Source organism: Pezoporus flaviventris, unplaced genomic scaffold (assembly GCF_033815535.1).
Source record: "Pezoporus flaviventris isolate CSIRO_AGI_PZ_B2104156 unplaced genomic scaffold, CSIRO_AGI_Pfla_v1 ptg000013l, whole genome shotgun sequence".
In the NCBI taxonomy this organism is placed as follows: Eukaryota; Metazoa; Chordata; class Aves; order Psittaciformes; family Psittacidae; genus Pezoporus; species Pezoporus flaviventris.
The window spans coordinates 20287188-20301141 of record NW_026892561.1 but is presented as its reverse complement, the minus strand read 5'-3'; the positions used below and the strand labels follow the sequence as shown (position 1 = coordinate 20301141).

The 13954-nt window shown below is 40.3% G+C and overlaps 1 long non-coding RNA gene across 1 annotated transcript; it reads right to left on the bottom strand.

Annotated features, from left to right (window-relative positions):
- Positions 1 to 11459: 11459 nt before the first annotated feature.
- On the bottom strand, positions 11460 to 12231 carry LOC133268648 (uncharacterized). Its single transcript, XR_009743125.1, has 2 exons — positions 11864 to 12231; positions 11460 to 11658 (listed from the first exon to the last, which is right to left on the bottom strand). It is a non-coding gene; the product is annotated as an uncharacterized LOC133268648 (long non-coding RNA).
- Positions 12232 to 13954: the final 1723 nt, after the last annotated feature.

Below are 13954 nucleotides of genomic sequence, written 5' to 3'. Positions count from 1 at the left end.
CTTAATTACTAGATAAATTATGTAAGAGATTTTGTCCTGAAGCACAATCTTTCATTTAACCAATTGGCAAATTGCAGCATAATTCTTAAAAAAAAAAAAAATCTGAATCTTTATAGTCCTACATAATTAGTCCTCTCTCTTGGAAATGAACCACTAAGCAGTATCTTTGCACATTATTCTAGATCAATTTACATATTGTCTTCATCCTATTACTCTGATTTTAAAATTGTACAAAAAAAGTTTCAATGAGTATTTGCCATCTTCTGCAAATTCCTCTCCTAGACACTAGAAATGTGAGCCTCAATGAAATTATTGGTATCCTGTTCGGATGCAAAGACAGCACTAGGAGCTAAAATGGTAGGTGTTCTTTCCAACCTTTGTTTAAAGTCACAGAAGCTAGAAATGGTCAAGGCCTAAGCACATTGTGTTTACTTCCTAGTTTATGGCAGGTGACTGTACACAGTACACCATTCTGAAGGTTTATTCAGTAATGCTGCAATCTCAAGACTTCTGCCACTTCTTATGCTTGGTTCCTGTATACAGTTTCTATATTGCAGAAAGGCTTTCATCTTCAGGAGCTTATGTTTTCCCTCAGTATTTAATTCTGTCACCAGTATTTACTTGCTAACAAGGATTTTCAGTATTACAATGGAGTTTACCACAATTGCATCGTTTACATTTAAAGAAAAGGGATCTTAAATGACCTGTGGTTCATATTAAGTAGTATTACAAAGATGAATACTCTAAATCTCAAAACCCATTTTAGAAGCCTGTAGATTAGATAGTTTTTTTCTTTAGGAACTGATCTCACTGGATACCTAGAGTATTTTTAATGTCTTTCTCAAGTCATGCAGCATTTCTTCCTGCATGACACCTGTGTTAGCATATGAAACACAAAACAGTACTTATTTTTAGGATTGGTGTTTTCGTATTTCATCTTATTAAAGCTGCTCTAATTTATCTCCACTTGTTCACACTGTTCTTTCTTTTATGTCCTTAAAACCCCACAGGAATTAGATTTGAGTCCACAACATACCATTTCAATTTTCCATTCCTTTATTTCCTCTCCAAAGGGGATAATGTGTATGCGTGGTTCTATGATTTTACATCTGCGACCACCCTAATAATGTTCTTCAGATTATATATTACCTATTACAGAAATAGGTAAAATACCAGTGGAACTGTCAAATGCTGTCATCACATGATTTAATTTCTATATAACTCTTTCCATATAAAACTGTGGTGGCAGAATAGCTGTCTTCATAAAGATTGTTTTTTTATTTTTTTTAAATGCATTGGCAATGTTTCAATTTTCTGTACATGACCTGTAAAGCTGATAATAATGGAAAATTTCTCATTTTGAAACCTGTGATATCAGAATGAGAGGCAAGAATGAAGTACTTTTCCATCTGGCTGCAAGCATGTAAAAAGAGCTGTTTTTTTTCACACAGCCAAGATTCTTACGTATATCCTACAAACCAAAAGATAATAAAAAAGAAAATATTTAGCACTTTTGCATGCTTGACCATAACATTATCAAAACCTTAAATTCCTGCACTTTTATAAAATTCTACTCACAAAACCAGAAGTCTGAAGCATATCCACCCAACATAATAATTGTAAAAAAAAACCAATACAGATTAGAGTATGCTGAATATCATCCGGGGCCATGTAATTCAGATGCTACTTTTAAAGCTAGTTACACATGCTTATTTTAAAATAATAAGAGGTTCATAGCAAAATCTTCTACCATGGAAGGACATGCTTGCTATCTCAACGATAACGTATGAGGTTTAGAATTCCTTTTATACAAGAGAAGTCTGAATGATTTAAAGGAATGTGAGATTTGTAAATGTAAAATTAATATTCCTCCATGAATGCTTCTCTCTCAACCATTCAATTTGCACAAGCAAATAATACTACATAACCACCAAACATTATCAGATTTGTTTAAACACTTTTTGCACTTGTTTGATGCTATTCATAATACATTTGCAGAATATCAGTGCAGTTATTAACATTTGGGTTTTTAGGCTACTTGGAGTGCAAAATATCTATGTAAAGAAATACTCCCTGTAGCTGCAGTTGCTGTGAAAAAAGAAATCATGAGGAAGGTAAGAAACTTCCCTCTGATGATTTCTCATTACATGTTTCATATAATTGTCCCATCTCATTATCCTCTGTGTTCCACTGGCATTTAAGGATGCCATATACTGACTTAGTAGTATGTTCCACAGATTCTCGTGGTACTCTTTTTCTGCTTTTTCGCTTAGATGTAATTGCCTGGTTTCCTTTAATCCCAGAGCTTCCAGTGTTATTCAGCAACAGCTCTCTCTAAGCGTGACAAAAAAAATCTGTAGCATTATAAAGTTCAAGAATTCACAGCTTAACAAGTATGTAGACCACTATGCAGACCAAATCAAAGTCTCTACCATATAGTCGTGGTTCTGGTGCCCTCTGCCGAAATAACCGTTTATTCGGCTTCTGAATCCCCCCCCCCCCCCCCCTCCCCCCGGGAGAGCATTGGGAGAGCCTCTGCGAAGGCTCCCTTTAAGAGATACTTCACCTTTTTCATCTCTTTATCTTGCACTTTAGTTCCTTGATTTATTTACTTTTCTATTCTATCTCAACAAAAAGCAGAAGTATGACCCTTTGTTTGCTTCCCTTCTTCCAGTCATACTCATGTTGAAATACGTTCTTTTATTTTCCTTCATAATGTTGTATCACATTTTACAACAACCTTTTATTGAGCTTAGAAAAGTAACATATGAGTTGAGTTGATAAAGAATTAAGAAAAGTCATAAGAATGTGTATACACACAGGAGCTGCGTGTGTGTTTATAAAACCAAGAATCACCTAAATTAGCAATGTAGTTTTTGTTCCTTTCTGGCAGATTTTCTCATGTACTGTAAAACCGGGGGAAAGTAAAAGACATGTAGGGTGATACAGTCAGCATAGGTTTTCTACTGCAAGTCAGTACCTTTGTTTAGCTGCATGTAAACCACAGCCTTACTTTCACTTTGCAGAGGAAGTTAAAATGTGGAGGTTAAGTAACTTTTCAGGTTCACATAGCAAGCAGTGGCAAGATGAGGAATAAACCCAAGGGTCTGGTCTCCCTTTCCAACCATTAGACTTTATGCACCCTCCACACTTGTGCCAGTTACAGTAATTACATTATGACTAAACTTCTAGCTGAATGATTTCTCTAATCAAAATTTCCCAGGCAGAGTGCTCTTACTGTAAATGAAAAGTGAGACTATCTGTCTTACCTCTCTGTACTCACATCACATTTTTGAAGTAAAAGAAACATGCAGACGATCTCCTGGAGTTATCCTTGCTTGGTATCACACATAAAGACTCAGAGTTTTGTAGTGGTTTGGTTTGAGAACACCTGAATCAACACTTCTGTGGTGCATCTTCCAGCAAATGGTATTACTAATCCCCACAGAAAAATAAAGGACCAACCATAGCTAACCCTAATGTGTGAATAACTGCATAAAGCAAGTCTTGTGGGTTTATGTTCGTATGGATCTGTTGTGGTTTAAAACTAGTCAGGCAGCTCGTTCACTCACTCCCCCCCTTCCTGCCCTCCCCCTACTCCTGGAGGGAATGAGAGGAGAATCGAAAAGAATGCAACTCCCACGGGTTGAGATAAGAACAGTTTAGTAACTAAGGTATAACAAAGATCACTACTGCTACCACCAATAATAATAATGATAAGGGAAATAACAAGAGAAGAGAATACAACACCTCACCACCCGCCGACTGGTAATTCGCCCCCCCCAGCCCGACCAAGCACCGACTGATACCTCATCCCACCCTGCAGTCCTAGCCCTTCCGGGTAACTCTTAGTTATATCCTGGGCATGACGTGCTGTGGTATGGAATACCTCTTTGGTCCGTTTGGGTCAGGTGTCCTGTCTCTGTTTCCTCCCGGCTTTGCCTCCTCCGTGGCAGAGCATGAGGCTCAGAAAGTCCTTGGCCAGATGAAAACATTTGAGCGGTAACTAAAACATCAGTGCTATCAGCACCGTTCCCAGGCCGAAAGTCAAAAAAAAAGCCCTGCACAGCTACTAAGGAGGAGAAAAATGACTGCTACTGCTAAACTCAGGACAGTATCTCAAGTACCTGCTGCTTATACAGATCTCAATTCTATCAGTTTTTAAAAACTAAGTTGTTCAGGTAATTGCAGTCAGATATTTTTACATTTCATCCCTTAGTGCTTTTTGAGAAGAGACCTATAAACAAAAATGTATTTTATAACATGTAACTGAAGCACATGCTTGGTAAGCAGCTTGCAAAAAGACTGTTTTCAGTGGAAACAAAAATATTTGTTTAGGTAGGCTGAGCTTATTTTTGGATCTCATAGCTGTATGATAATTCACTTTATTCTTTTACCAGATTCTGTGTGTCATGTCTACTTTGACAGGCAAATTCTCATACAAAACCCTACCTTTTTGCTAAGAATTTCCTCTTCCACTTTTAAATTTCTTTTCAGCACAGTATTCTTGGTTTCCTTTCTGTCCTGGGTTCAGCAGTAGCAGTCATTTTTCTCCTTCTTAGTAGCTGGAGCAGTGCTGTGGTTTTCACTTTCAGTCTGGGAACAGCACTGATAACACCAATGTTTTTAGTTGTTGCTAAGTCATGTTTAGTCTGACCAAGGACTTTGTGAGTCTCATGCTCTGCCAGGGAGGAGGGGAAGCTGGGAGGAAGCAGACACAGGACACCTGACCCAAACTAGCCAAACAGGTATTCCATACCACAGCACGTCATGCCCAGGATGTAGAACTGGGGGCAGTTACCCGGAAGGGGTAGTTCACTGCTGGGCTTGGGCTGGGTATCGGTTGGCGGGTGGTGAGTGGTTGTATTCTCTTCCCTTATTATTTCCCTTATCATTATTACTGTTGGTGGTAGCAGTAGTGGTTTGTGTTACAGCTTAGTTATTAAACTCTTCTTCTCTCAACCCGTGGGAGTTACATTAGTTTGATTCTCCTCTCCATCCCTCCAGGAGCAGGAGGGGGGAAGGGGGCGAGTGAGCAAACGAGACTGCGTGGCTGACTGAGTTTAAACCACAACACTTTCTCTCATTACTCTACTGGTAAAAAGCTGTTACAATTCCAGCAATTTCAGCAGGAAACACAAAAATTTGCGAAATGTAAATGTACAGCATAATTTGTTCCTGTTATGTATGTTCAGTTGCTTTTGGTGAATTTTCCTCAAGAATTATGTCATTAATCCTAACCTTGAAAGATTCCAACTATTACATTTATTTTTTAACTCAGGTTAAAAAGAACATGGGTTTTGTAAGAAGAAGTTGCTATCTTTTCATTTTTAACAAAATAACATTTTTTTTTCAAATTTGGTGATTTGTTGGTTGAAAGTTATAATAATGTCCTGGTTTCAGCACTAGCAGTCATTTTTTTTCGCCTTCTTAGTAGCTGATGCAGTGCTGTGTTTTTTGACTTTCAGCCTGGGAACAGCGCTGATAACACCGAAGTTTTAGTTTGTGGTATTCCATACCACAGCACATCACGCTCGGGATGTAATGGAGTTACCCAGAAGGGCTGGTTCACTGCTGGGGGCTGGGTATTATCGGTCGGTGGGTGGTGAGGTGTTGTATTCTCTTCCCTTGTTATTTCCTTTATCATTATTATTATTATTGCTGGTAGCAGTAGTGATTTGTGTTATACCTTAGTTACTAAACTGTTCTTATCTCAACCTGTGGGAGTTACATTCTTTCAGTTCTCCTTCCCATCCCTCCAGGAGTGGGGGGAAGAAAAGCGGGGTGGGGAGTAGACTGCATTGTTCTGATTTACGGCCTGGGCTTAAACCATGACAAATAATCAGACGTGCCATGTGATGCTGCCTATTCCTAGATCAGATCTAAGTTTCTCAGAAGAAGGCTGCTTCCTTGGTACCTATTCACTCCCAAGAAGAAGGGATGCTCCTTTTCTACTGACTCTACTGAGCTGAGCTCCACAGTTTAGCTATGCCATTTGAAGCCTGGCACTTTGTTCAGATGTTACAGGGCAGGGCCAAGAAGGCCACAAACAGCTCAGTCACTCTTTTTCAAGACAGAGGATGAGCACAATGCCTTTGTGTGCTTGCAGTCCTGTATGTAATCAAATGTAGTTATAATTAGCTGAAAGAAAGTAAAAAAAATATCTTGTTATGAGAAATTTTTAAGTGAAAGGAAATCATATTCCCATCAGGAACCTAACAATTAGAGAAGTCTTCTGCTGAGCCTAGTGAGAGACAGGGACATTGTTTCTCATCACATGCAGAGGACATGTTGACAGGTAGCAAAGGATTTTCTATGTTCATGGTGTTATGCAGATGTCTACAGCTGTGTCTTGCAAACTACAGATCACAGCTCTGAAACGCATGTAGCTACAGAAGGGTTGCTGCTGGTTTTTAACATTTACAATCTCAGCAGAAAGGATCTTGCACTTGTAATAAAAATTATAGAGCTACACGTTTAAATGAGTCCTTCTGTATGAAGTTTCCAAATAGTTCTCAACTGCTGAATTGTGTCTTAATTCACAAAATTGTTATAATGTTCTATTATTCAAGCTATCTCATTCCCTTCTATTGCTTCTCTAGATGAATATTTTAGTAAAGTTACATAAATCCTCTTTTATTAGTAATTCCTTATAGGTATTTATAGTTCTGTTATTATGATATCTCAAGTCTATGAGTTATTGATGTTCTAAGGAGTAGCTGCATTGCAAAATGAATCATGCAAAAGTAACAAGGAAATTAAGCCCTAAATTTGTAAATCTGCAACATACAAAAAGATCATGCCAATTCTCATTAAAATATAGCGCTAATATGCAAGAGTAACCAACAACTGTTTGATTTGTATGAAAAGAATATTGGTAGTTTTTTACATCTCAGTAGACACAATCTCACTTTTAATTAATATTTATTTTTATGGTTATACGCTATCTCATTAAAATATCAAAATACTTTATAGCTGTTCAATAGGAATCCAGGACTAAATTCCATTCCGTCTCAGATATAAGTGACCATGGGTAGTGTAGATCTCAACTGATTCTCTCTGAAATAGAATAATACTGTTTTTTGAGGCAGCTAAAGGTGAAAGAATTTGGAAATTCGGTCTGTAGCTGTAACTTCACACAAAGGCCACATTTTCATATTAAAACTCTAGAAACAACATTTTCTGTGTTTTGTCCCACTTCATACTGCTGACACTAAGCTACTGCTTTAGTTGCAACCATCATCAGATTTTTGTCCATTTGTTCTGTCAGAAATGACTTATAAACTCATTGTGACCCTCCAAATACAGGAAACTAACAATCAGATTATAAAATAGATTATCTATATTCTCATCTTGATTGTGAACAGTGTGTTTATTTAAGGCTGTGTCACCATTAATTAGAATATTTGAAATGTGCTGAACATCTTTAATACATCGAACTTAACTTCTCCACAGTTTGTATCTAGAAAGTCTTAATAAGTATTCAAAAAGTGAAATGCTTCCTGTAAAGTTCAAGTATTGATTAGTTACCGTTTGAAGGGAATTTGACTCCATTTTACCTCTAGCATACAATGTTTGGCACCAGCCCCATGATTTTAAGAGTATCGAACCTCCCTAGGGAAAAGTCAGTGCATGATTCCTAAGTATTTCCTTCCGATGCTCTTTGTTCTAAAGCTGTAAGAAGTCACTTGCTTTTCTGAGTTCTAAAGCTTACTCCAGCACTAAGATCAATATATTAGGTTAGTGTGCTCAAACATACTGTAAAGACCTGAGGCAAGATCCTCCCCCTGCATTAGTGCCTAAGCTATACTTTCTTCCTATTATTTATGGGGATAGGCTTAATTACCTCCTAAAAAGGAATTCTACTTCAAGCCTGTTTTCAGGCCTCCCCAGACAAACTCGATAGTTTCCTGACTTCTGATAAAGATGAGTCTCTGGTAGTGGCAGAAGGATGGGTTGTGGGAGATGCCGGTTCACAGCACAGGCTGAATGACCTTGGCTTTCCATTGTCCTTCAGAGAAAGTTAAATGAAATTCCCTCTGTCAAGACAAATATTTATGTGTGAGCTCTGTAGAGGTCAGGTTGTGGAAATTAATGCACATGGACTTATTGCTCCAATTAAGTGTGCAAGTGGATTCCTTTTATCACCATCTGTCCAGCAATATTATGCTTCAGCTCCTGTAGTGGATAACGCAGAAGAGGCCTGACATTGATTTTTATTTATTTTTTCCTTGGTGGATTTTAAAAGAATGTGGAGACAGTGTTCTCACGGGAGAATGGATAATTGGTACATAAACTCTGAATAATCCTGACAGATACAGCAAGGCTGTGAGAGGCCCAAGGAAGCTTAAGCAAGCAAGATAAGAAGAAGCTAGAATTCACTGATGTAATGAGAACTATGGACTGTTGGCAAGCTTTCGAGGTCAAGTTCCCACACCTGTGCTTAACCAATTATATGCTAGTTGCAAAGGGTTTTCAAGACATGTATCCAATCATAATATGCCAAATCACTGTAAGTGCATGTAAGAAATAGTATTTAAGGGGTTAAGGCTTTGTAATAAATGGCTTTTGTCTGATCATATTGATCTCTGACTGAGTCCATGTATTTTCTGCGGCAAAAGAACTATTTTTTTCTCAGTGTATGGATGTTCTACATCTTCAGGATTTTTATTACACCTCAGGATATTAAGGATATGAGGATTTAAGTATACTAAAAAAACAAAGTCTCATTAAGTGTTTTAACTTGAGAGTTGAGTGGCAAAAACTTTTTATTTCCATAATCAAACATACGGGCTGGTAGGTATATTCACTTTTCTTGTACACATATAGACTGCTTTCTTAACAGAATATTTTTTTTAGGCTGTACATTCATGTCTTTGACTCTTGAGATGTCCAACTGAACTTCTTTCGGTCACTGAGTATGACTCCAGGCCAAATTGTCCAGACTTACAGTAGTTCTTTATGTTCTCCACAGAAATCTAATTGAGAGGAGGTGGCCAAAACTGAGAGCTCTTCTTCACCAAAAACTTTTTTGAGCTTACTGGAATAGAAGAATTATTTTGCTGCTTTTGTGTTTGACAGTCATCGTCCACATTTCAGTGAAACAGCCACATTTTTTTGCAACACCAAATCACTGTTGACTCATTTTCTATTTGTGAATTGCTATGAACCAAGGCTTCTTTCTGTAAAGTAACTGCCAGTTTGTCTGCAGCTTACATTTTTGCTGTTATTCCCAGCTATACATACATATTCGCCTTGTTGAAATACATCCTATTTACTTCAGATCTTTGTTTCAGCTCCTCACAACTTGTTCTGTTCTAATTACATCTTCCAAAATGCTTGCATCTCTAATCTGAACAAGATAACCTCCACAAATATGATACAAATATTCTCTATCCTATTGCATCACAGAAGCCATTCAGGACTTGGAATGTGTAAGCATCTGGAGATCTCGCTTGCTACAGACTTCTTTTGTGAATCACTTGACACTGCTTCTGAGAGCCATTCCCTAACCATTTTGTGTAAGCTTCATGTAGCCAATGGTCTTCTAGCCTTCTTATGAGAGTATTAGATGAGACATCATCAGAAGCCTTGCCTAAGTCAAGATTCAATTATTTGTTTTTGAGATGTTATGGTTGGCTATTACTAATCTTATCATCCAAGGGTTCAATTTGCTTAATAATTTGTTCAGTATTCTGCCTGACATGAAGTAAAGCTGACTGGCCTCTGATTACCATCCTTCTTTCATCAGGGTGGGCACCGTTTCCTCTTTCCTGGTGTCATGGAACCTCAGCTATCTTTTCTGAGTTCTTGATGGCAATTCCGAAAAATTTTGAGATTGCTTAGCCATTTTACTAAATATGTTGGCTGAAACTTACCTGGCACATGACTTCTGTAAGCATCATGCTTCAGTAGATTAGTTCCTTAAATCGTGTGTTTTATGTGTCTAATGTTATCCATGTAAGCTGTCTGATTACAGATGACGTTTTTGAGAAGAACAACGGGAAAAAAAATAATCACAAACCATCCAACAGTTTTGGTCTTCCTTACATGATTTGTTCTCTCACCCACCTGAGAGCAAGTCAGTTCTTCCTTGGTAATCTTTCACATAAGCTTTTTGTTGTTATATTCTATGACTCTGATAGTTTTAGCTCATTTTGTACATTAACCTTTCTGGCTTTCTTCTACATATTACAACAGTCACTTTGTTGTCAGTTTTAGTAATTTAACCTAGATTCTGCTTTTTCCCAAAGGTGCAAGCCATTGAAATGGTTTAGCAGACTCCTCTCCGAGGCCTTTATGTTGATGTTACAGGAAATGGCAAGCTTTCCAGAGTGTACTTTTCCTTGGATTTGCTACAGTGGGATTTGGCATTCCGACAGTGAGTTTACTGAAACTTATTTTCTTCAAGTCTGTTGATTTTCCTTCCTTCCCATTTGAAGAGTCATTAAGTTAACTTAACAACCACTGTCACCCATACTGTCTCCCAAATTCCTTTTGGAGCAAAATTATTGCTCTTTGATGTCTCATTATTACCAGTTCCTGTTCTTTGGATGATTTAATTCAAACTAAAACACTATGCACTTGATCTTTTTCATTTGTGGGTTGTTAATGGGCCTTTGCTCTTAATATTTGCCATTATCCAAGTATTTTCACTACCTCTGTACCGAGGCTTCCTGAACAAATTCTACATTTCCATAACAATAACCAGTTATGACAATTTATTCATAATTTTGGTTATGAATACAATGACTTTTAGTTCCTCCTGTTTATTACCCATATTATTAAATAAGCTTGCAGCATATGAGTACAATACCAGGGGAACTTTTTTCTTATTATTCCTCTATTGTAATGTTCAGTAAAATCATTCTCCTCCCCCTTTGAATTTTTCTTCTTTCCCCACGCTTTTGTGGTTTATGTGAACCCTGTTGTGTGATAAGAATAATCTGAAGATAATTTGTTTTACACTAGCTGCAGACAACTAGGGAAGATATGTAAAAGTAACAGCAGGAAAGCAAGAGGGAGGGCTGGTGTAACATACAACTGGGCAAACAATCCTGCTTTTCTTTTCTCTGGGAAATGCTCTCCTTTGTCTGCTTGCGTTGCCAGCCTTGAGGCTGGTTTGTTACAGCATTACATGCAAAAAGACCACGTAAGAAATAAACCACCTCTCTGCCTGTCTGCATATTAAGGATTTGTTTTTCTTCACAGCATACAAACAAACATTAAGGAGAAAGAAAAACTTGGACTCATAAACCTTCAGTAGCTGTGCTCTTGCAGTGCATCAGAAAGATCTCCAAAATCAGACTTCAGTGTTATTGCTGCTACAAGTAACTGTGTTTCAACCTTACCCCGAGGTTTCCCAGCAGCGTACCTCTGCAGCAGGCAGCGGTGACGGGAGAGGGAGGCTAAAAGCACTGCGGCTAGCGCCTTTCCTTTCCACACCTGTGTCATTCAGACATGAGCTGTGGGAGCAGACCCACTATCCTGCTGTTACCGTGAGGAGCACGGCATTCCCAGCTCTCGACGCCACTGACAGAAGAACGTACAAACAGCGCCCACACGGGGAATCCCAGGGAAACTGGACACAGCCTTTCACACAACAAAGTTACGTTAAGGCTGTGGTCTGACATTCCTTAAGGTTTTGCTAATCCACATCTGAAATGGAAAGAATAGAGACAAGCTGTATAAATTTTGTGGTTAAGTGTAATTTGTTTCACACACAAGACAAAGAAAAAAGAAAGAAAAACCAACAGGACAACCTTTCATTATTTAAATGTACTTATCAACGTTGTTTATGTTTAAGTGTTTCAACATACACTTATATTTACTATTTAAATATTAAACATTTGTTTAACCATACCAAAACACTGTTGATAAGCCAACACAAGCGACTGCTTAGTGAGGCTGGGTTATGAGAAGAAAAGGCAAAACGTTTTTTAAGAGTGCCATGATTTGTCGGTCACTTCCATTGCTCTTCAGTGTGGTCAAGAAGTTTGACACTTTTCGGCGCCAGCCTTTCTGCGAAACCGATCGCCTGTAAAGGGCAGAATCTCCTGAAGGCGGCACTCGCACGAAACCACGCTGAACTTAAGACAAACTTGGACCCTCGGCGGCCAAACCGAGCACCCTCAGCACGGCGGCAGTCCCGGCGCAGGTCGGTCCCCGAGGCCGCCCAAGGCGGGGCAGCTCGCTCACCGCGTTCCTCTCGGCCACCAGAACCCGCCATGAGGAACAGCAGATCCGAAACGGGTGCCGGGAGCAGCTAACGGCCGATCGCTCCCCGCGCTCCACCCGGCCGCCCTCGGTGCCGGCGCTAGCGCCGTGTCAGTGGTGGGAGGGGAGAGGTGCGCGCAGGCGCCCCCGCCCGCTCCGCCATCCACCCGCCGCCGGAATGTGGACGGCGCTGGCCCAGCCCTGAGGCGGCTGCGCGGCCCGCCGAGACGTTCTCGCCTGGCTTGCCCCTCTGCTGCGCAGAGAGCTGGTGGTTGAGCCAGGCAGCGGCCGGACCGGAGACAGAGCGGGGAGAAAGGCTCGGCTGCCATCGGTGAGAGGGGAGGATGTTGCCGCGGGCCTCCCTCGCTAGGGCGAGGCGAGGGGGTGGGGGTCTCGTGAGGGTGGAAGCGGGAAACGTCGTCGCTCCCTCAGGAGAACAGGCGGGGGAAGAAGGGTGCCTGCGCGCCCCGCGTCACAGGGTGACAGTGCCCAGTGACCTGAGGTGGCTTCCTCCTCCGGCGGGCCCTGCCGGCACGGCCGCCGCCTCCGGGCAGGCTGTGCGGCCCCGGGAGCCGTCGGCTGCTGACTCCGGCCCCCGTTAAGGCGGCGGAGGAAGGAGGGGGCACGAGGTGCGTGGCTGTTCGGGGGGTGGTGCTGCTTCGTCGTGTTTTCTTGGGTTTGTGTTGGGGGGCTGATGTTACCTGTGCGTGGCTGGGCGCTGGGGTAATGCTGCTTCGGGAGGAATGAAGCTGGAGCAAAGTGGAGGATTTAAAAAATCAAATTGTTTTCGTGGTGAGGGAAGGGAGAAGGTGGTGGAAGTGTCTACCTTCCTTCCTCCTCCTTGGGAAAAGTGAAGTCACTTCCCAAGAGCCAAAACTAGCAAACTACTGTCCTAGTCCGTGTCTGCATGGCTCAAATGCATCTGCGTCTTCTTGTTGTGTTATTTCTTCTTTTTCCTTAACCCTCTTTAACAGTTAGGCCCTTCCCAACCTTGACCTGGTGTAAAAATCCTTGTCTTTAGAGTGCTTCAAAACCTGGTGAAAGTGTCTGAAGTAGGTATGGCGCTCTGAATAAAATGGACTTGGCAGCTCTGCTCATTTTAAGTTTCTGAAGTGTGGCATGTACTTTGCTCTTGCTGTCACTCTTTCAAAACTGTGTTATTAAAATAGTTTTTCATAGTATTGTAAATCAGTTTAGCACATTTCGTAGCTGTATGCATCCATTCTTTTGTGAGAGGAAAGAAAAAAGATTTAAAATGTCAGTTTTTCTTCAAAATGGAAACAAATCTAGCAACAAGTAAGAAGTAGCTGGCTTAAAAAAGTGTTGCTTTTCCCTTTTATTGTTAAGCTGTAGCCTCACAACCATGTTGGTGACTTTTACAACCTTGCAGGAGAGGAACTGTCCTTTCTGTTTCCAGAGAAATTTTGGTGATAATACATGCAACAGCTTCTTATCCCTTTAAATTCAAGAAAGGTACTATGATTTTATTTGGTCAAATCTCTGTGATACAGGCCAAAATCCTGAGTGCCCATCAAACTCAAGCCTGTCACTCAAGCTCCAGATCTTATGAAGGTTTACTGGGGGCATAAGATTAGTCCTGCAAGTTATGCTTGTGTCTAGGTTTTAGGTAGGATAGTAACTAGTAGCATTTGTGTGGGTTAGATGGTATTAATGGCACCAATTAAGGGGTTAGTTTGCAGTTTAAACTTGAAGAGACTCCAAATATAGTTACATATGG